General features: G+C 40.7%; 2 pseudogenes; one reads left to right on the top strand and one right to left on the bottom strand.

Annotated features, from left to right (window-relative positions):
• Window positions 1–21,412, bottom strand: part of LOC136157128 (patched domain-containing protein 3-like) — a 114,514-nt pseudogene that overhangs the window by 60,630 nt on the left and 32,472 nt on the right.
• Window positions 358–19,400, top strand: LOC136158999 (patched domain-containing protein 3-like; annotated as a pseudogene).

Here is a 21,412-nt window from a genome sequence, read left to right as displayed (position 1 = left end):
AACTCGGTAGCCTTTCCCTTTTCAAGGGGATCTTCCCAACCCAGGGATCAAACCCAGGTCTCGCATACACAGACAGTGCAATAATATTTATGAAAAATATATACTTGCATATATCTGGACATGCTTGCAAGTGCAAAGAAAACAGTTTGTAATGATAAATTCCCACTTTATAACACTTCTTTTAAGACGAGGAATGTGATAGAAGGATGTTTTAGGACTGGGCTTTGGGTTCTTCTATTCCCACTTTTTATTTTATGCATTTACTTCTAACTTTTTACAAGGAGAATGTTATGTCTATAAAGAATAAAAATAACTAAATGAGGTGTACCAGGTTCACCAAAGCCTTACCTGAGAACCATGCTTCTGGATCCCCTCAAAGGTAAAGTCTGCCACTTAGAACTCAGGAAAAATCTGTGCCTTCTGCATGCGGGTGTGTGTGTGTGTTTGTGTGTGTGTCTGTGAACAAGCCAGATTCTCCCAGTCAATTGTGAGTCATGTAGGCACTCATTTCATTCGCCTTTAAGAAGTGCTTCCTGTATTAACTAAATCCTGAGAGGATGGGCACCAGGGACAAATTTGAGGTTAGTTAGAGTATGGCATCTTGTCCCATCACATCATGGCAAATAGATGGGGAAACAATGGAAACAGTGAGAGATTTTATTTTTAGGGGCTCCCAAATCACTGTAGATGTTGACTGCAGTCATGAAATTAAAAGATGCTTGCTCCTTGGAAGAGAAGCTATGACCAACCTAGACAGCCTATTAAAAAGCAGAGAAGTTATTTTGTAGACAAAGGTCCATCTAGTCAAAGCTGTGGTTTTTCCAGTAGTCAGGATGGATGTGAGAGTTGGGCTGTAAAGAAAGCTGAGCACCAAAGAGCCGATGCTTTTGAAACCATGGTATTGGAGAAGACTCTTGAGAGTCCCTTGGACTACAAGGAGATCCAACCAGTCCATCCTAAAGGAGATCAGTCCTGAATATTCATTGGAAGGACTGATGCTGAAGCTGAAACTCCAATATTTTGGCCACCTGAGGCGAAGAACTGACTCCTTGGAAAAGACCCTGATGCTGGGAAAGACTGAAGACAGGAGGAGAAGGGGATGACATAGGATGAGGTGGTAGGAAGGCATCACTGACTCAACGGACATGAGTTTAAGCAAGTTCGGGGAGTTAGTGAAAGAGAAGTCTGCCGTCCATGGGGTCGTAAAGAGTTGGGCATGACTGAGCGACTGACCTGAACTGAACTGAGGCTACCACGTGACCGCCAAGGACGCTCTGGCATTCTGGCACACGCAGCCCGGGTTCAAACAGACTCGCTTAGAAGTTCTCCAGGACACCGTTGGGTGGGTGGAGAGGGGCGCTCGGACCAACAGCTCCTTTCTGATCGGTTGTGCTGTTTGAGAACGCGGTCTTTCCTTCCTGGAAATGAACCGGAGGCGGAGCGGGAGGTGGGGCAAGAGCCTGGGTCCGAGTCCCAGGGGCCCGGGTTGGAGTCGGGCCTGACCTGGAGAGAGAGCTGGCCTCCCACAGGGCCTGGAGTAGAGCCGGAGCCGCCCTCGGCCTCCAGTCAAGACCGGGAACCGAGCTTGGGTGGGCGGTGGGGCAGAACGCAGAGTCCCCTCCGGAGTCGCGGCCGAGGCTCCACCACCTCCGCCATCATCGCGGTCTGAGAACCGACTGGTCCGGCGACCCTGCTACCATACCGACTGCCTGGAGGCGCCGCTGTCCTGGGCCTTCAGGCAGCTGGGCTGGAAGGTGGGCTCGCACCCCTGGATCTTCCTGCTGCTGCTCATGGTGTTAACAGCCGTTCTCGGCACTGGCCTGATTTACCAGCACCGGGATGAAGACGATGACCTTGAGGAGCAGTATGCCCTGATAGGGAGACCCGCCAAGGGTGAGTGACGCTTTCTTTGTGCAGGAACATTTCACCGCGAAAGACTGTCTCATCTTCTCCATCTCCAGTAAGAGCACCGAGGTCAATTATGCCTCCATCCTAGTGGTCTCCAACACTGAGACTGCTGGAGCCAGAAATCTTAGAAGAAATTAGCAAGGTGGATGACCCGGTGCAGGCTTTGACTGTGACACAGGACAGTGGAACCCAGTTCCCCTACAGCAAGGTGTGCGTAAAAACCAGGGCTCCTGTGTCCCCCCCTCCTCCCATCCCACTCTTGTTCGCCTGGAAAAGGAACAAGGGCCTCAACCTGAAAACCATCACCTTCCCCGTCTACAGCCAAGCTGGTCAGAACTTCTACCTGGCCAACATCCTGGGAGGAACTGCCCTAGGCTGAGCCCCAAAGCCATGCGGCTGCAGTACCACCTGAAGCCAGGTGAAGGAGAGGAAAATGAAGGTAGCAAGGCGTGGATGATCCATTTCCTGAGGAAGGTTGGCAGCCTTGAAAAGAGTCTGGCCTTGAAGAAGTTCAAGGTACCTTGCGGCTGGGGTTTATAGGGAGGCCTGGAGAAGGTGGGAGAGGTAGGAGGACTTGTTCCAAGCACCTAGAAGCAGCACTCCCAGATTATCAGATAGAGTCCTAGACTAGAAGCCAGTTGGTGCACTGCTCTATTTGATCCTTAATCAAACTTTCTTAAAATAGCACACTGAAGAAAGCCACAAAAGAATCTAAAAAAGAGTGAATATGTGTATAACTGATTTATTTTACTGTATAGGTGAAACTGACACAACATTGTAAATCAACTACAGTAACTTTTTAAAAACAAAGTAAAAAGAGATAGGACCTAAAAAGAGAGAGAGAGAGAAGAATGCCACAAATCTTAAATCCTTGGTAACATTCTGGTTAAAAACACAAATCGGGCATTCTCAGGGTAGGTCTGTTCAGTCCAGACGTTGATCTTCAGGTTTAGTTTGGTTTTCTGGTCAAGTTATTCTGAAATTCTTACTCAAGTTTAAGCCTTTGCTGTTTCTGGGAGCCCCCTCAACTTTGTTTGGAGTTCATTGGAATAAAAAAGCAAAACTTTAAACAAGACTTCCATGATGTTTTTGAGAAAGAAAGATTTGCATTTTAAAAGTAAATTATAGCATAGTGCCAGGCACATATTAGCTTTTCAGTAATTTTTGTGCTGACAAACCTAATACTGTGAATAAAACTGGTGAAAATGAGAAGACATCTTCTGGAAAAAGTCTTTTAATACTCAGGCCGATCTGAAATGATGTTTGTACAGTTAAAATAGAAAAAGATAGTGAACTAATAGAAGTTTAGAAAAAGTCATACATCTATAGTTATTAATGCTTTCACAGTTTTATATAAGATTCAGATTTTGTACACTCAGGAGTTTTAAATTTTAGATTTTTTTAAAAGCAACTTTGAAAAGCATGCCAGAGCTTTGTGGGAAGAAGCAAATCTTTATTATCTTCTTTATTCTAAAATCATAATCCATATATTTTGATTTTTTAATGAACTTTAATGTTTAAATCAACAAGTTGTGGTGTTTCAATATCATATGTAACTCACACACAATATCAGAATTGAACATTATTTACCTGAATATATTTTTGTGTAGGTCGTCTACTTTTCATCACTTTCTAGACAACTGGAATTTGAGGCAACTTCTATGACCATGATCCCCTTGTTTCACTTGGCATACCTTCTCATCATATTATTTGCAATTGTATCATGCTATAGGTAAAGCAATTTTATTAGTTTTATAAATTCTAAAAAATATTTTATTGTAGTAATATCTATAATGTGTATATAACATTTATGACATAAAATGTACATTTCCAAAACCATTTTTAAGTGTACAGATCAGTGGTGTTAATTACATGCACAGTGTTGTACAACTATCACTTTATGAATATTTTCTATCACCCCAAACAAACTCTGTAACCATTAAGTAATAACTTCTCATTGTCTCCCCCAAGTCTTGGCTAATTTTTAATCTAGTTTCTGTTTCTATGAATTTGCCTATTCTAGAGATTTCCTGTAAGTGAGATCACACTGTATTTGTCCTTTCGTGATTGACTTATTTCACTTATCATAATGTTTTCAAGGTTGATCCATGTTGTGGAAAGAGTTCCTTTACATGGCTGAATAATATTCCATTTTATGTATATACCACATTTGTTTATCTACCTATCTGTTTATGGGCACTTGAAATATTTTTGATTGTAGTGAATAATGCTGCAGTTAACCATAGTGTCCAAATCTCTGTTCAAGCCCCTGTTTTCAGTTCTTTTCAGTATATAACTAGGAGTGGAATTAGTGGGTTGTATGATAATTCACTGGTTAACTTTTTGAAGAACCACCAAACTATTTTACACAGAGGCTACACCATTTTAGCTCCCACCAGCAATGTATAAGTTTTCCAATTTCTCCACATTCTAACCATGATTATCTTTTTTAATGTGTTTATTCATTATTTGTATATCCTTTGGAACTCCCCAGGTGGCGCAGTGGTAGAGAAACTGCCTGCCAGTGCAGGAGATGCAAGAGACTTCATTTTGATCCCTATGTTGGGAAGATGCCCTGGAGAAGGAAATGGTAACCCACTCCAGTATTCTTGCCTGGAAAATTTCATGAAGAGAAGACTGAGCGTGCATGCACGCGCGCACGCACAAACACACACACACACACACACACACACACACAGCCCCTTTTCTAGAGCTCATGTCTCTAAGCAAAGGAGAACCACGAACATCTGCTAGAAGGAGGTTTCCATTCTTTTTGTTAGCCACAATATATTAAACTAGCATTGACATACAGGAGATATTTAGGGTTGTGTTTATGGTTAATTGGACTCATAAGTGGGTGAGAAGATACCTAGACATGGGCAGTTTCATACTGCTTGCTTCCATTCACACTCCTTTGCAGATCAGAGTGGAAGTAGCTATTTTCAATACATCTTTGTGGTTCTGAAAGGCCAGTCAGCGTATTCAGGCTTTGCTTGCTGCATAATTATCAACCAGTATAGTTTGGTAACAGCACAGATTCCCAAACTTTCTGTTCCCACTCCTCCCCGCCTTTCTTCTGTTCAGTTCGTCTAGGTTAGTGCCTTGAAATTAAAGTTGTCCAGCAGACAGGAATGGGAATTATTGCACAAGAGGGTGCTGAAGAGGTGTCCGAGTCAAGAATGTTAGGAGTTGTAAGAATTTCAGTATGGAAGCTACCACCACAATTTCATGACTTTTCCCTCCAAATGTACAGGTGTGGCTGTATACAAAACAAAATGTGGGTCACGGCCTTTGGAGTCATTTCTGCTGCCTTGGCAGTGGTGAGCAGCTTTGGCCTGATGTTGTACATTGGAGTGCCATTTATGATCATAGTTGCAAATTCACCATTTCTTATTCTAGGTGAGTAAAACAAAGTGTGAGGATCTACACTGTGTATATGGGGGTGTGGGGTGGGTAAAGGAAGGGTATTGTGTTACAGAAAGCAAAATAAATATATATAGGTGACTCTACAGATCCAAAATGAGGAATCAGGAAAAAAGAAAATCAAATGGAATTATGTGCCTTTAAGAGTTGGAAAAATCTAGTATCCCATATGGAAAAACACAGACTAGGGACATATACAGACAGTTCACACACACACACAGAATCCAAAATACTAATCATTCAAAATATATGAAAGAAATATTTGACTTTTTGATTAATCAAGGGATGCAAGTTATACCAAAAGTGATACACCTTATTTTCTTATTAGATTAATGAGTATTATAGCAAGACTGAAGGTTTGGGGAAGGTTGTATGCAAGTAAACACATATTCTGCTGAGGAAAATTTGTAAATTGGTACACTTTTAAAGTATAACTTTGCAACAAATCAAAAGACTTTAAAATTTTAAATGGAGTACCTTTGACCTGCCAACTACACTTCTGAGAATTTGTCCTAATTATTGGACAGGTGCTCACAAAATAGAATAAGTATGTTCATTTCAGTGTGATTTAGAATGGGAAAAAACAAAAACAGGCTAATCCTATGATAGCTTATGGTAATGATGTTCGAGTTGTGATCTCTGAAGAAGAAAATTCAGCCTCTTCTGGACCAGGGACCAGGCTTGATCACACAAGAGCTTTTGTGAACCAGAGTTTTATTAAAGTATAAAAAGGGACAGAGAAAGCTTCTGAAATAGACATCAGAAGGGGGAAGCAGAGTGCCCCCCTAGCTAGTCTTATCAAGGCCTTATATACTTTTTCCAGACCCATTCCCACAACATACATCTTAAATGAACAAGATTAGAACAAACAATAAAATAGAACGATCTTACCAGACTCACTCCCATAATATGCATTTTAAGATGACAGGATTAGTCAGAAGGTTCTTGTTAAGGAGATACATGTCCTTGAGCGGGATACATTGTTATATTCACTAAGACAAAGCAATGTAGAAAAGAACCTTTGTCCTTTTCTCCTTGGGAGCCCCAGACGCTTTTTCCTTCTGGAGGGCTCTGAACCCCTTCCTCCTTCTCCTCCTCCGACATCTTATCAACCTACCTAGGAATTAACTCTCTCATTCCCCGATTCTTTTAGGAGAATTATGTTGCCAAGGTAAAGGGCTGTCATTTTCATTCCATAATTACTTCCTGCTATTGAGGGGCATCATCTCTAAGTCGTTGAGGCAACATATTCTCCTAACCCTCATACCGAGGGTCTCTGATCCAGGGGCCCCAAGTAATAGTTGGAGGAGGCTGTGGCACTCGTAGGAGCCTGAACAACCATCTGTAACTTAAAAGCTTTCAGATAGTTAGAGACAAACCCCGTTTTACAGTTACAGACGTAAGGTAAAATAGCCATTAAACTAAGTTAAAACATAATCAAAATTAAAAGTTACATTATGTCCATAATTACATCAGTCCATATTAGGATTGTTAGATGTCATCAGATCAAGATGAGGCGTCATATACAATTGTTGTCAATGAAGGTATTCACAGAGCTGAGGAAAGTCCTTCCTTCAAAGCAGAGAAACACACCATGCAAAGCCTTTCCCTGACGGAGAAGGTTGAAAAGCTGAAAACTGAGTCACATAGTTAATTCTAAGGTTTTAGGATCTAATACAATATCTGTGCATAAGAACAGTCTCATAGAGACAGTCCCTTCTTCTTAGGGGCAGTTCAAGCCCTCATTAAAGCCATGGGTAAAACTTAAAACCAACTGTCTTGTGTTTCCTGAGTTAGCTTACACAGAGGTCATTTAATAATGGCATTAGCCTTTTCAACCTTTCCTGAAGATTGAGGTCTCCAGGAACAGTGCAAATGAAATTCTATTCCTAGAACTTTTGATACCCCTTAAGTTACAGTAGCTTTAAGATGGAGCGTTGTTGCTCTGAACTATAGAGTTTAAGATCCCACTTACTTCATAAGAAGTCAGTCCAGTAAGGTTTTGCCCATTCCTTAACCTCAGGCTTTAGTGGATACTACTTTTGATGTGAAAACAGGTGAGGGCCTTTGACCTTGGTAACAACAGGAACAGCATTTTGAGCTCAACTCACAGTTTTCCATCAGCTCACATGCTAGAATTTACATTTTGTTCAATGAAAAGAGTAGGCTCCATATTCATGAAAACAGAGGCCTGGACCATGTTCAGTACGTCCCTCCCTAGAAGGGGTGAGGGAGACTCCAGCATGATCAGAAACTCATGAGAAAACAGCACAGAGTCCCAGTTGCAGCTTAAAGTTAATAGTGTTTGGCTCATCCTAACAGTCCCATTACAGTAGTGGATCACGAGGAAAGCAAACCAGGGGCTTCTGTGAGCACAGAGAAAGTTTCCCTAGTGTCCAAAAGAAAATCGACAGATTTGCCCACCACAGTTATTAATCCCAAGGGTTCCAAAGGTATAATTAGGATGGGAGCTTCTGTGGCGATCCCCAGGCACTTTCAGTCCCAATTGCCTTGAGTGTCTGACCCCTGTGGCCTATGTCTTAGAGGGCAGTCTCTCTTCAGGTGTGGTCATTTTACAAATGGGACATGGAGCCGGGTGTGGCTTAGATGCCTGATGGCAATCCCGCTTCTGATTTCTCTCCTTTCCACCATAATAGCAAGTCCACCCTTTTCACGTGGGTTACTCTGGGCACTTTTCCTCAGGCTGTTTCAGAGTGGATCTAACAGCCATTGTTGGGGCTTAGGTCTTTTGCCAGGTTTTTGTTTTTTTTTCCCCTCTTCCATTCCTCCTCGTATTCTCTGAGTGAGCTGTGACAGTTTTTTAAAACTGATTTGGTCCAAACACCTGTTTTCATAAATTATAGCAGATATCTGGAGATGACTGAGAAAGAAACCTATCTTTAAGATCATTGCTTCTTCTTTACTTTCAGAGTCAACATCAGTAAACTTCCAGAGAGCCTCTTGTAGTCTATCTAGGAATTTATCAGGAGCTTTCTTCTCTCCCTGTTCTATGTCAGCCAACTTAGCATAGTTTGAAGTCTTAGTGTGCACTCGCTTGAGTCCTTCACAATACACCTGGCAAAGTGGTTCTGATCTCACCTTCTTTTAGCCATGCTATAGTCCCAGTCTTGCTCTGTCCTGGGAACTGCTTGGCTCCCAGTAGGGAGAAGGGCTATTTCATGTTCCCCCTTTCTCCTTGTCTCATGCTCAAGCCATTCATCTCCAAAAGTAGCTCAGTTCAGTTCAGTTCAGTCGCTCAGTCATGCCTGACATTTTGTAACCCCATGGAGTGCAGCACTCCAGTCTTCCCTGCTCATCACCATCTACTAGCATCTACCCAAACTCATATCCATTGAGTCAGTGATGCCATCCAACCATCTCATCCTCTGTTGTTCCCTTCTCCTCTCAACTTCAGTCCTTCCCAGCATCAGGGTCTTTTCCAGTGAGTCAGTTCTTTGCACCAGGTGGCCAGAGTATTGGAGTGTCAGCTTCAACATCAGTCCTTCTAATGAATATTCAGGAATGATTTCCTATAGGGTGGACTGGTTGGATCTCTTTGTCGTCCAAGGGACTCTCAAGAGTCTTCTCTAACACCACAGTTCAAAAGCTTCAATTTTTCAGCGCTCAGCTTTCTTTATAGTCCAACTCACACATCCATGTATGACTACTGGAAAAACCATAGCTTTGACTAGATGAACCTTTGTTGGCAAAGTAATGTCTCTGCTTTTTAATATGCTGTCTTGGTTGGTCATAACTTTTCTTCCAAGTAGCAAGCGTCTTTTAATTTCATGGCTGCAGTCACCATCTGCGGTGATTTTGGAGCCCCAAAAAATAAAGTCTGTCACTGTTTCCCCATCTGTTTGCCATGAAGAGTTCCAAAGAATAGCAAGGAGAGACAAGAAAGTCTTCCTCAGTGACCAGTGCAAAGAAATAGAGGAAAACAATAGAATGGGAAAGACTAGAGATCTTGTCAAGATAATTAGAGATACCAAGGGAATATTTCATGCAAAGATGGACACAATAAAGGATAGAAATGGTATGGACTGAGCAGAATCAGAAGATATAAAGAAGAGGTGGCGCGAATACCCAGAAGAAATCTTAGTTTTCTGAATGTTGACATTTAAGCCAGCTTTTTCACTCTACTCTTTCACTTTCATCAAGGGGCTCTTTAGTTCTTCTTTGCTTTTGGCCATAAGGGTGGTGTCATCTGCATATCTGAGGTTATTGATATTTCTCCCAGGAGTCTCAGTTTCAGCTTGTGAAATCCAGTCCAGCATTTCTCATGATGTACTCTGCACATAAGTTAAATAAGCAGGGTGACAATGTACAGCCATGATGTAGTCCTTTCTTAGTTTGGAACCAGTCTGTTGTTTCATGTCCAATTCTAACTACTGCTTCTTGAACTGCTACAGATTGCTTCGGAGGCAGGTCAGGTGATCTGGTATTCCCATCTTTTTCAGAATTTTCCACACTTTGTTGTGATTCACACAGTCAAAGTGTTTGGCACAATCAGTAAAGCAGGAATAGATGTTTTTCTGGAACTCTCTTGCTTTTTTGATGCTCCAACAAATATTTGCAGTTTGATCTCTGGTTCCTCTGCCCTTTCTAAATCCAGCTTGAAATATCTGGAAGTTCATGGTTCACATACTGTTAAAACCTGACTTGGAGGAATTTGAGCATCATTTTGCTAGCATCTGAGATGAGTGCAATTGTGCAGTAGTTTGAGAATTCTTTGCCATTGCCTTTCTTTGGGATTGGAATGAAAGCTGATCTTCTCCAGTCCTGTGGTCACTGCTGAGTTCTCCAAATTAGCTGACATATTGAGTGCAGCACTTTCACAGCATCATCTTTTAGGATTTGAAATAGCTTAACTGGAGTTCCATCACCTCACTGACTTTGTTCATGGTGATGCTTCCTAAAGCCCACTTGACTTCACATTCCAGGATGTCTGGCTCTAGGTGAGTGATCACACCATAGTTATTATCTGGGTCATGAAGATCTTTTTTCTGTAGTTCTTCAGGGTATTCGTGCCACCTCTTCTTAATATCTTCTGATTCTCTTTGGTCCATACTATTTCTGACCTTTATTGTGCCCATCTTCACATGAAATGTACCCTTGGTATCTCTAATTTTCTTGAAGAGATCTCTAGTCTTTCCCATTCTGTTGTTTTCCTCTGATTCTTTGCATTGATCACTGAGGAAGGCTTTCTTATCTTTCCTTGCTATTCTTTGGAACTCTGCATTCAAATGGGTATATCTTGCCTTTTCTCCTTTGCATTTCACTTCGCTTCTTTTCACAGCTATTGTAAGGCCTTCTCAGACCACGATTTTGCCTTTCTGCATTTCTTTTTCTTGGGGATGATCTTGATCACCGCATCTTGTATAATGTCACAAACCTCCATCCATAGTTCTTCAGGCTCTCCATCAGATCTAATTCCCTGAGTCTATTTGTCACTTCCACTATATAATTGTAAGGGATTTGATTTAGGTCATAACTGAATGGTCTAGTGGTTTCCCCAACTTTCATCAATTTAAGTCTGAATTTGGCAATAAGGAGTTCATGATCTGAGCCACAATCAGTTCCCAGTCTTGATTTTGCTGACTGTATAGTACTTCTCCATCTTTGGCTGCAAATAATATAATCAATCTGCTTTCAGTATTGACCATCGGGTGAAATCCATGTGTAGAGTCTTCTCTTGTGTTGTTGGAAGAGGGTGTTTGCTATGACCAGTGCATTTTCTTGGCAAAACTATATTAGCCTTTGCCCTGCTTCATTCTATACTCCAAGGCCAAATTTACCAGTTACTCCAGATATCTCTTGACTTCCTACTTTTGCATTCCAGTCCCCTATAAAGAAAATGAAATCTTTTTGGGGTGTTCATTCTAGAAGTTCTTGTAGGTCTTCATAGAACCATTCTACTTCAGCTTCTTCAGCATTACTGGTTGTGTTATGTGGCTCTGTGGCACTGCAGCAGGTGTGAGTAGATACCCCATGTCCAGGGGCAAAGGGGAATCCCCAGGAAGATGGTAGGAGAGGCAAAATCACCTTTAGAATCAAACCCCACACCCGCCAGAGATGCTCAGAGGGCTCAAACATACCTTGTGTGCACCACGACCCAGAGGCCCCACAGAGACTGAGACAGAACTGTGTCTGAGTGTCTCCTGTGGAGGTACATGTCAGCACTGGACTCCCACAGGGGCTGGGTCTCTGGGTTTGGCAGACCTGGGCATGGCATAAGCCCTCTTGGAGGAGGTCGCCTTAGACCCCACCATAGAGCTGCCAGAATTTACACAGGATTGGGGAAACAGACTCTTGGATGGCACAAACAGAACTTTGTGCACACCAGAACCCAGGAAAAAGGAGCCATGACCCCACAAGACACTGACCCAGACTTGCCCATTAGTGTCCTGGAGTCTCCAGCTGAGGCATGCGTCAGCGATGGTCTGCTGAAGAGTAGGGGCACTGAGTGTAGCAGTGTGTCCATGGGACCTTTTGAAGGAGGTCAACATTATCTTCATTACCTCCACCATAGTTTGACCTCAGCTCAAATAACAGGGAGGGAACACAGTCCCGCCCATCAACAGAAAATTGGATTAAAGATTACTGAGCATGGCCCCGCCCATCAGAACAAAATCCAGTTTCCCCCTCAGTCAGTCTTTCCCATCAGGAAGCTTCCATAAGCCTCTTATCCTTCTCCACCAGAAGGCAGACAGACTGAAAACCACAATCACAGAAAACTAACCAATCTGATCACATGGACCACAGAGTGTTGTCTAACTCAGTGAGACTATGAGTTATGCCGTGAAGGTCCACCCAAGACAGATGAGTCATGTTGGAGAGTTCTGACAAAACGTGGCCCACTGGAGAAGGGAATGGCAAACTGCTTCAGTATTCTTACCTTCAGAACCCCACAAACAGTATGAAAAAGCAAAAAGATAGGACACTGAAAGATGAACTCCCCAGGTCTGTAAGGGCCCAATGTAATACTGAGGATCAGTGGAGAAATAACTCCAAAAAGAATGAAGAAATGGAGCCAAAGCAAAAACACCACCCAGTTGTGGACATGACTGGTGATGGAAGTTAAGTCCGATGCTATAAAAAACAATATTGCTTAGGAACCTGGAATGTTAGGTCCATGAATCAAGGCAAATTGGAAGTGGTCAAACAGGAGATGGCAAGAGTGAACATCAACATTTTAGGAAGCAGCCAACTAAAATATACTAGAATGGGCAAATTTAACTCAGATGACCGTTATGTTTTCTACTGTGGGAAGAATCCCTTAGAAGAAACGGATTAGCCATCATACTCAACAAAAGAGTCCAAAATGCAGTACTTGAATGTAATCTCAAAAATGACAATGATCTCTGTTCATTTCCAAGGCAAACCATTCAATATCACGGTAATCCAAGTCCTCATGGGTAGTCCTCCACTATTTAAGACCTGGTGCCCAGACTCTCCTTCTTCATGGAACTTTCCTGACTGTGCAGCTCTCATTGAGGCTTTTCACTTCAGCCCTTCTCATCTAGTCTCTGAGGAACAGTTTAGCCCCTAACTTTACACTGTTGTCATTTTTTTCATGGGGGAGAATCTTGGCTAAGTATACATTGGTCTAACAGGGAATATTTGTTGATATGCACAGTCCTTGTTTTGCATAAATGGACAGTAACAAACGATTACAAGAATGAGGCATTTTTTTGTTGTTGCTGTTCAGAAAAATGTGTGGATCATCTCTGTAAACTATTAGGAGATGGGATTTCTCTTTGAAATGCAATTCAAATTAGCAAAAAGCCTTTGTAGTTCAGAAAAAGGCTTATGGGGTTGAAATCCATATTTATAAGATTTATGAAACAGAGTCTTCTTCTCACAGTCTTCTTTTGGGAGGCGTTTATTAACTTAGCCCTAGATAACTCAATACAGTACCCCTAAAACTTCTTTAAAACCCTGGGACATTAAAATGGGGGGAAGGAGTAAGAGACGTTCTACTAAGAGGTGACTTGTCATCATTTTATGGAGGAAAGATAGGAAAATGTTATTGTAGAACAATAAAAGAGTATAAAATCAAGTGCAAATGTTGTGTGGCAAAGAGGATAGTGAAGAATATATCTTGTGCTTCTTGGTGGTTTGAACTTCTTTCTTGATTCTCTGAGTCATTCCTGGTCCTACATTCTACAAGACAGATACCATTGTATTTATTTGATCCTGAGTTTGAGTTAGGCTGTGCTCAGTCCACCTTCTTCTTTACCAGATGGTATTGCTTTATTCTTGAAGATTGATGATCTTGCAGCAGAGCTGGACACTGTGTTTCCAAAATGTCTCCACTGGATGCAGGAAAAGCAGGTGTTTCAATAGGAGTTATTATCTATGAAACTAATGCAAAAGAAATGTGAATTCTAGAGAGAAGAAAAAGAAGTTGGAGCAAGAAGTAGTGAACCTCAAAAGTCATATAGATATTAATATAATAGAACACAGTCAGGTTGAGCAGTATAAATAAGAGATTGAGGAAAGAGCGAGACAGGATCTAGTCACGAAATTAAAAGAAATCACCCTATTTTTGCTGGTTAGTTTGTTGATCGGTCATGTGCTTGAATTCACTTTCACTGTACTTTATATTTTGGATGTATACAGCTTGTGTGTTTCCTCTACTTACCTTAGAACGCTTTGTTTTGTAGATTTCTGGAAGGAAGGGTGGCACTTGTTCTCCCTTTAGATATTTCAGTTTCCATCACACTTATCACGAAATTGACCTATCAGAATGATTCTCACAAGAGAATCCTTTTACTTATATGACCAATTTGTATAAAACAAGACTATGAGGAAGAAAAGAAAGCACTGTGATTTAGAACTGGTACCATCCTCGTGAATTATTCTTGTCTTGTTCAATTTTTAAAATTTTAAGTTGATCCTCTTATTCTTTGAATTTTCAGATTATATAAGTACTACTGCAACAATGATTTCACTTTTATTTTATAATTCAGATTTAATTCATTTCACATTGACGATAATTACTTTAAACTTCCGATCTTTTTTTTCACCTTTAAATCTCTCTCTGGAAATGTTATCTTTTTAAATTTGCCTTAGATACAAGCAGCATCTTAAGAGAACTTAGAGCAACTAGTTACAAAAGAAGAATAATGCTTCAATGAGAAGTCAGATGGAACTCAGAATTAAAGACTTGGAATCTGAACTCTCCAAGATGAAAACTTTGCAAGAAGATTCTAATAAAGCAGAGTTACTCTACTTAGTAAAACTAGACGTTAGAAAGTCATTGGAAGATAAACTAGACAAGGAAGTCAAAATACAGAATCACAGAAAATAAATTTAGGTTATTAATTTGTCTCTAAAGTCTAATTTTTATACAGTGCGGTTCTTGAGATTAGTAGGAAGTGAAAGCTAACTGGATAGTCACTGCTAAGGGGGCGCCCTAAGACAAACTATTAATACTGCATGAAGTTTTTCCACACTATGTAAAGGCATGCTTGTGAAAGAGGGGGAAATTAACACAGGGCTGAAAGGCAGGATAATTGACAAAGTGCCTAAAACTAACATGGTGTCCTGACTGAGGAGGTGTGAAGGACAGAAAGGGCAGATCCCACCTGCAGTGCCGAGTCCAGCTTTCCCCACTGCCTGAAAGCAGAGCCCTCCTAGGACGCCTTCCATAGGCCAAAACAGCATAAAGCAAAGAAGCAGGTACCCGGGGACACATTTTACTAGTCGCTGCTAAAATGAATATGCACAAGTGAAGCACAGGTGCTCCCAGACAAGGTTCAGGGCTGTGGCGACTTGATGCTAAGATGTGGGGTGTGGCTTCTGGGAAAGGAGCTCGGAGGGGCCAACCTGCCTGCTTGGGGAGCGTGATGCCTCTCAGTATAAAACATATATTGAGTGTTTTGACTTGACTTTTTGCCACTTTAAATGAAACCAAAACTTATCTTCGGTTTTTTGTTTTTGTTTTTTTTTTTTTGGACCATCAAAAATGGGTGCTGACATAGGCCTTTTGTAGAAGTGAAGTAACATAAAATCTGGAAAAACAGGGAATACTTGTAATTGTTCCTGGAGCTGTTTTAGCTCTTTTCAGACTCACCCATTGACTTTCTCGTCCTCCCCTCGAGATTGTGGCTCTAGATGAGTCCTCAGAGCCAAAAGCTTAATTTCTCCCAGGTCATGAGTGCAACGTATGTACAAGGGAGGGGAAAGCAAATGCTTGAACATGGCTTTGTGGGAGGTCTGCTTCTTCATCTCTGAACTGTTTCCTGGAGGCAGGCCTGTCCCAGAGGCCGCAGGGGTCACTGTGAGGCCACCTCCCTTTCTGACGCCCTTCCTCTCCTCTCCCAGCTTCTTACCTGAGGAGCCCAGACACACATGCGCTTCTTTAGAACAAGGTCACAGTTGTCACTGTTTACAGTGGGTCTGCTCTGTTTTCGGTGTTCTAACAGTTTAACAGGAATTCCATTTACTATATGGCAACTTAACAGATGCAAGTCACTTAGGGAAACATGGATGAAATTGGTGTTTTCCATCTTCCCCAGGACTGATGAGAGGCTGGCAGAGATTAGCACCGAACTTGAGGTGGAGAAACAGCAGAACAGATCTTTACTCAGCACTCTCACCATGGGGCCAGTCCTGGAGCCCTCTTCTGTTGGAAATTTCAATCCTGCTTCAGGGTTCGACATAAATCTTATTTCAAGAGCAAACATAGGGTTTTCTACCTCAATTCCATGCCCTTCAAATGACAGTGTGGAGACTTACTTGACCAAGGTTAGTTCTATTCTGTTTTTTTTGTTGGGTTTCAGATTTCTGATATGAATGATCCTTGCTTTTAATTTGGTGAACTTCTGAGTTGTGTTTTTTACTTATGCACACTAAGTAGAACCATACTTAACTGTGATAATCAAAGAGACATTTAATGATTATTTTGTCCTAGATCTCTCATTTTTAAGAGATACTTATTAAATTCTTAAATTTCTTGAAAAGCTGCATTTAAATTCAACTTTAGAAATGAAATCTTATTGTCTAGTAACCAAAAGTATACTTTCAGATGTTTGATTTACTTTCTAAATTATTTCAGTTTGGCAGTGGTTCATAATCATTTCCAGGCTCTGCTGCACTCACCGCAGTTTTTCTACCCCTAAGCATAAGTGAATGACTGGCATCTAAATACTAACCACATATGGATGTTTTTTATTTGAAGGAATCCTAGATAAATCCTTTTTATGAATTAAACAAACTTGTAATACTTAATCAAAGATTAATTTCTAGTTTTAGGCCAACATTTTTTGTTATTTTCTTATACAAGAGTACATCTTTAACTGCAATTTTACTTACAGAATTTTGACTTAAATTTCTAAAAAAATCTTGCTGAGCAGTTTTAGAATGTTTCTAGGTTTGTAGTTAAATCAAATATTTAAAAATTATAAATGAAGATCACTTTTGTCTCTGTTTTGACATCATCTGAATGAATGATGACTGAGATAGCAATGATGGGGAGTCTTTAAATTGCAACTAGTTTTCATTATGTAATCATTGTGATTAAAATATCCATTTCGGTCCATGCACACGGGTTTATGGTTTTGATGGTGTTTCCATGATGGTGATGCAGAGAAAAGCAGCCCTTGTTAAATGCAATCTCAACCTGTTTTCTCACTTGGCTTGTTGCCATCATAGAAGAGCAGTCTAAGGTTTCTTTGATAGCACTGCGGCTATGTTGGGTCTTAGTAGTTGAGAGCCATGAACCTGGAGGACGTGCTTTAGCTGTGTAGTCACAGCAGGCCTCCAAACACTTCATCCCAAGTCAGATACTTCCCCATGCAGGCCAAAGAGGAGGAAGCAAATGCTTGACCCCCGTCCCAGGGGCAGGCTGCCTACTGTAGACCCAAGTTCATGGTGCGGTGGGCGCATAGATCTTTTCAAAGAAGAGATTCGGAACCAAGCAAGCACTTCTTAATTCCTTCTCCCAGACTCACTGTTAGGTAAATCTCCTCGCTTCTCATGAGGAGAGTAGGAGTATAAGTCCTCCCCTTGAAACTTCAGGTTGAGGAAATGAAGTTCAACTGCAATTTCTGACCAGATTTAGATTATAATAGAGATTACATGCATACTTTTTGTATATACCAATTGATGATGAGAGCTTGGATAGAAGTATGCTAAACAGTAAAGACAGATCTGTTGTGTGTTTTAAATTTTGTCCTCAATAACCCAAAATGTGGATAATTCATTGTTGACTCATTTTAGCAAGCCAGATTTTATCTAGGGGAAATGAACAAACATCCTTTTAAGGTTGAAACTCTTCAGTTTTGACCTGCTTAATTCAACTATAGATTCCTTCAAGTTCCCTGTCCCGTGTATAAAAAATATTTATGCTTTCTAAATTAACTGTATCGACTGCTACAAATAGGAATTTGATATTAATTTCATTCTTGTTCATGCACTTAAAACACTTTACTTAGAAAGTCATAACAGGCCACAAGCATTATTGAACTATATAGCATGGTTTTATATATTCATTTTGTCTATGTTATAGTTAAAAATCTATGTGTTTTTTCCTTAATCTGAGGAAGTAGCTGGCATAGGATTCTGGACCTAGTAAGGACATTGCCTTTGTTACTTCTTTTGTAGAAGTAGGAACTTTGATTAAATCAATGACTCTCATACCTTTAAAAAAAGTTTTTTTTTTTCCCCAAAGAAAAAAACCTTTCTTTGAAAAAACAACTTCTGCATGGAACCGTGTTATATAAAACGGAGCCAAGTATAGCGCCTTTTAGCTAAAGAGTGGCCAGAGGCCCTGCAGCTGTGACTCCTCTGCTCCTCAACCCCGCAGTGACCCCTGTGGGACCTTCCCCTTCTATGGGACATAATTCGGAAACTAACACTTATGAGAGAATCTTCCTCACTAAACATCTTCAGAATTGAAACTTGCTGGTACGTCTTTTCTTGTGTGTAATTTTCTCACCTTTCTGTCTTTTCGTTAAATGGAGACATTTAAAGAAAATCGCAGATGTGTTCTCCTTATTAACATTCGACTTCAGGCTACTTCCTCCATTTGAACACAATCCTCACCTAGAAATCAAAGGTCTCAGAAGTACATATTTAGGGCAGGAGCTATTAGGGGAGAAGATAGTAATATTGTGGGTCATTCCTAGGATTATAGGTCATTCCCTAATTCTCTGAAATTATTTGTACTATAGACTGATATTTATTGTACTGTTTATCATATTAATCTAAATAGCATTCCATATATATGTTCTGTTACCTATAAGCAGAATAAGTAGGAATTCATTTTCTTTTATTTATGTGATTATATTTTCTACTGAAGTAATCTTGAAGTTAGGTCTAGTCTCTAAAAAAAAAAATTAAAAAATAAAAGTATTATCTAAAAGTCGCATTTAGTTAAGTTTTATGTCATTCCTATGATAATATCTCTTGTTTATCTTAAACATAAATAATATTTGACTTATTTCAGATGCAGCAGGAGTTGGACAGGAGTATAACTAGAGAACTAAGAAAAGATATGTTGCCAAAACGTATGAATTAAATTTAGACATTGATTTCTGAAATACACTGTAAGCAGTAAATGGGATCTCTTTCCATTGTTTGGATAACAGATGCCATGTGAAGTATTTTTTCTTACACATAGCTAATGAAAAATGTGAAAGCATGAGCGGCCATAGTGAATAATATCCTTCTTCCTCATTTATTCAGCATGTTCCATAGTTTGAAAAACAATCTCTAAAGGTCTATGTATTCCTTTTCATTTCTGGCTAAATCCTTCCTCTACTTCCTCCATCCCTGGGGAACTGTCAGCCTGCACCTGACACTATTCTCAGAAGACGTGGAGTTCATCAACATCTCCAGTGTCTGGTAGTGTTTAAGGCTGGAAACCCAGACTCAAGCAGTCACGTTTGTGTAGCAATCACTTGGTGAGTGACTTTAAAATCTCCCTGTCATTCACTTTCTCACCAGTTTATCTTTTGCCCTCAGGAAAAACTCCAAACACCCACATCAATTTGGATCCCACCAAAGAAGTCGGCCTTATCTCTTCACCACCCTCCTCTGCCCCTCAGCTCTGCATCTAACCAGCCAGACTGTAGGATCCCACAGGAGCGCTTCCCCACCTCCGGTCTTTGTACGTGCTTCTCCCCTTCACCTGCTGTACTTTCTCCTGTCCTTCAGGTAGCTACTTCCACAGCACCTGCACCAGAAAGCCGGCAGCACTGACACCAAGCTGGCTGTCCCTTCTGAGTGTCCCTTGTGCTGTCTTTTATATCTGTCTTAGTGTTTATGACTCTGCATGGAAATTGCCCGTTTGTCTATTTTTCCAGTTTTCATTTTTCAGGGTGGACTGGGTCACCTTCATCTTATAATTCCAGTGCTTGTCACTATGCGCACCTCTGCACATAGTTACTGAGTAAATGAATGAAGGATGAGAAAACCAGAAACTCTGATACTCAGCCACACGTGCGACCATGAGCAGATTATAAAATTGTAATCTTGTATTTTATGTCGTGCCATCTATAGGTGTATTTCATTTTTTGGAACACTAGAAAGGTCTCAGGTTTGGGGGGGATTTTTTTGTTTTGTTTTTTTTTACTAATAGTTAACTCAAGTATTTTGGGTAAAGAATATAATTCTTTCCTTTTCTTTCCAGCTGATGCTGAATTTGCATCTGATGCCTCTAGAGTGTCTCCTCAAGTATCTGCAGATGGGTCAAATGTGTATGATGACCAAATTTTGAAAGCAAAAGCACAGTATACACAGAATTGAAGGAAAAATTTATTATTTAGAATGATAAATCGTCAAAGTTTCCCTACTGGACTGTTTTCATGACATTTTGAAAGGTTGTTGCTGAACGATAAGACACGGGATTCTTGGCCTCCGGAGGAGACGAATTCAGTCCAGGGCCAGAGACAAGGCTGGATCGCTCCGAGCTTTTGTGTATTAAAGTTTTATTAAAGTATAAAGGAGATAGAGAAAGCTTCTGACATAGGCATCAGAAGGGTGCAAAAGAGTACCCCTTTGCTAGTATTAGCAATGGAGTTATATACTCTCCAATGAATCCAAAGAATGTCTGGAGGTTGTAAAGACCTCACCAGACCTACTCTCATAATTTACATTTTAAGATAACTGAGTTGGCCAGAAGGTTTAATCCAAAGATTGTCCTCAGGCAGGATACATCCTTGTAAAGGCCAGACCTACTCCCATAATTTATGTTTTAAGGTAACAGAATTAGCCAGAGGGTTTGATCCAAAGACTGTCCTCAGGCAGGACACATTATTGCTATATAGTCATTCACAATCTGAGTAAGTAGGTTGGGCCATTTGGCGGAACCAACTTGAAGATAGAGTCATAGCTGAAGACAACATTTCCATAAGAAAAAGAAATGTATTGGTTAACTCAAGGTTTGAGAGTAGTTAGCTTCAGGTGAAACCAGGTGTCATGGCAACCCAGCATTTTAAGAGAAACCTCCTTTTAAATTTGTATAGAGAAGAAAAAATATCGCTGATTTGTTTCCTCCTGCCGCTTAAGAGAGAAAAAAATGTCTGGCACTTGCAGCCTCTTTCCTCCATTTGGAGACCCCTGGCCTTCATGCCTGTTACCCTCTCAATTTCGTTGTTTCCCATTAAACATGATGACAAAATCTTTATTAAAAGAAACTATTTTTGTATTACATGTGTATGATGAAAATTTATATAGCATTTTAAGTGATGCTTCTCTGCATCTAACTTACTTTTAAGCAGATTTTAAAACCAGCACTGTTGAGTTTTCCATATTCTAAGCAATAGTGTAGTCATTCAGTCATGTCCGACTGTTTGCGACCCTATGGACTGTAGCCCACCAGGCTCCTCTGTCCACGGAATTCTCCAGGCAGGAATACTGGAGCAGGAAGCCATTCTCTTCTCCAGGGGGAATCTTCCAGATCCTGGGATCAAACTTGGGTCACGTGCATTGCAGGTGGATTCTTTACCACTTGAACCACCAGGGACGCCCTTTACAGACTCAGACTGAGCCCTAATACCAGCTGTTTAAACAGCACCCAAAAAGCCAGACTTAATTAATTAATTAAAGAGCCAGACTGTCATTAATATTT

Source organism: Muntiacus reevesi, chromosome 2 (genome assembly GCF_963930625.1).
Source record: "Muntiacus reevesi chromosome 2, mMunRee1.1, whole genome shotgun sequence".
Classification (NCBI taxonomy): domain Eukaryota; kingdom Metazoa; phylum Chordata; class Mammalia; order Artiodactyla; family Cervidae; genus Muntiacus; species Muntiacus reevesi.
The sequence above is the reverse complement of the archived record's forward strand: the minus strand, read 5'-3'. Positions and strand labels throughout refer to the sequence as shown.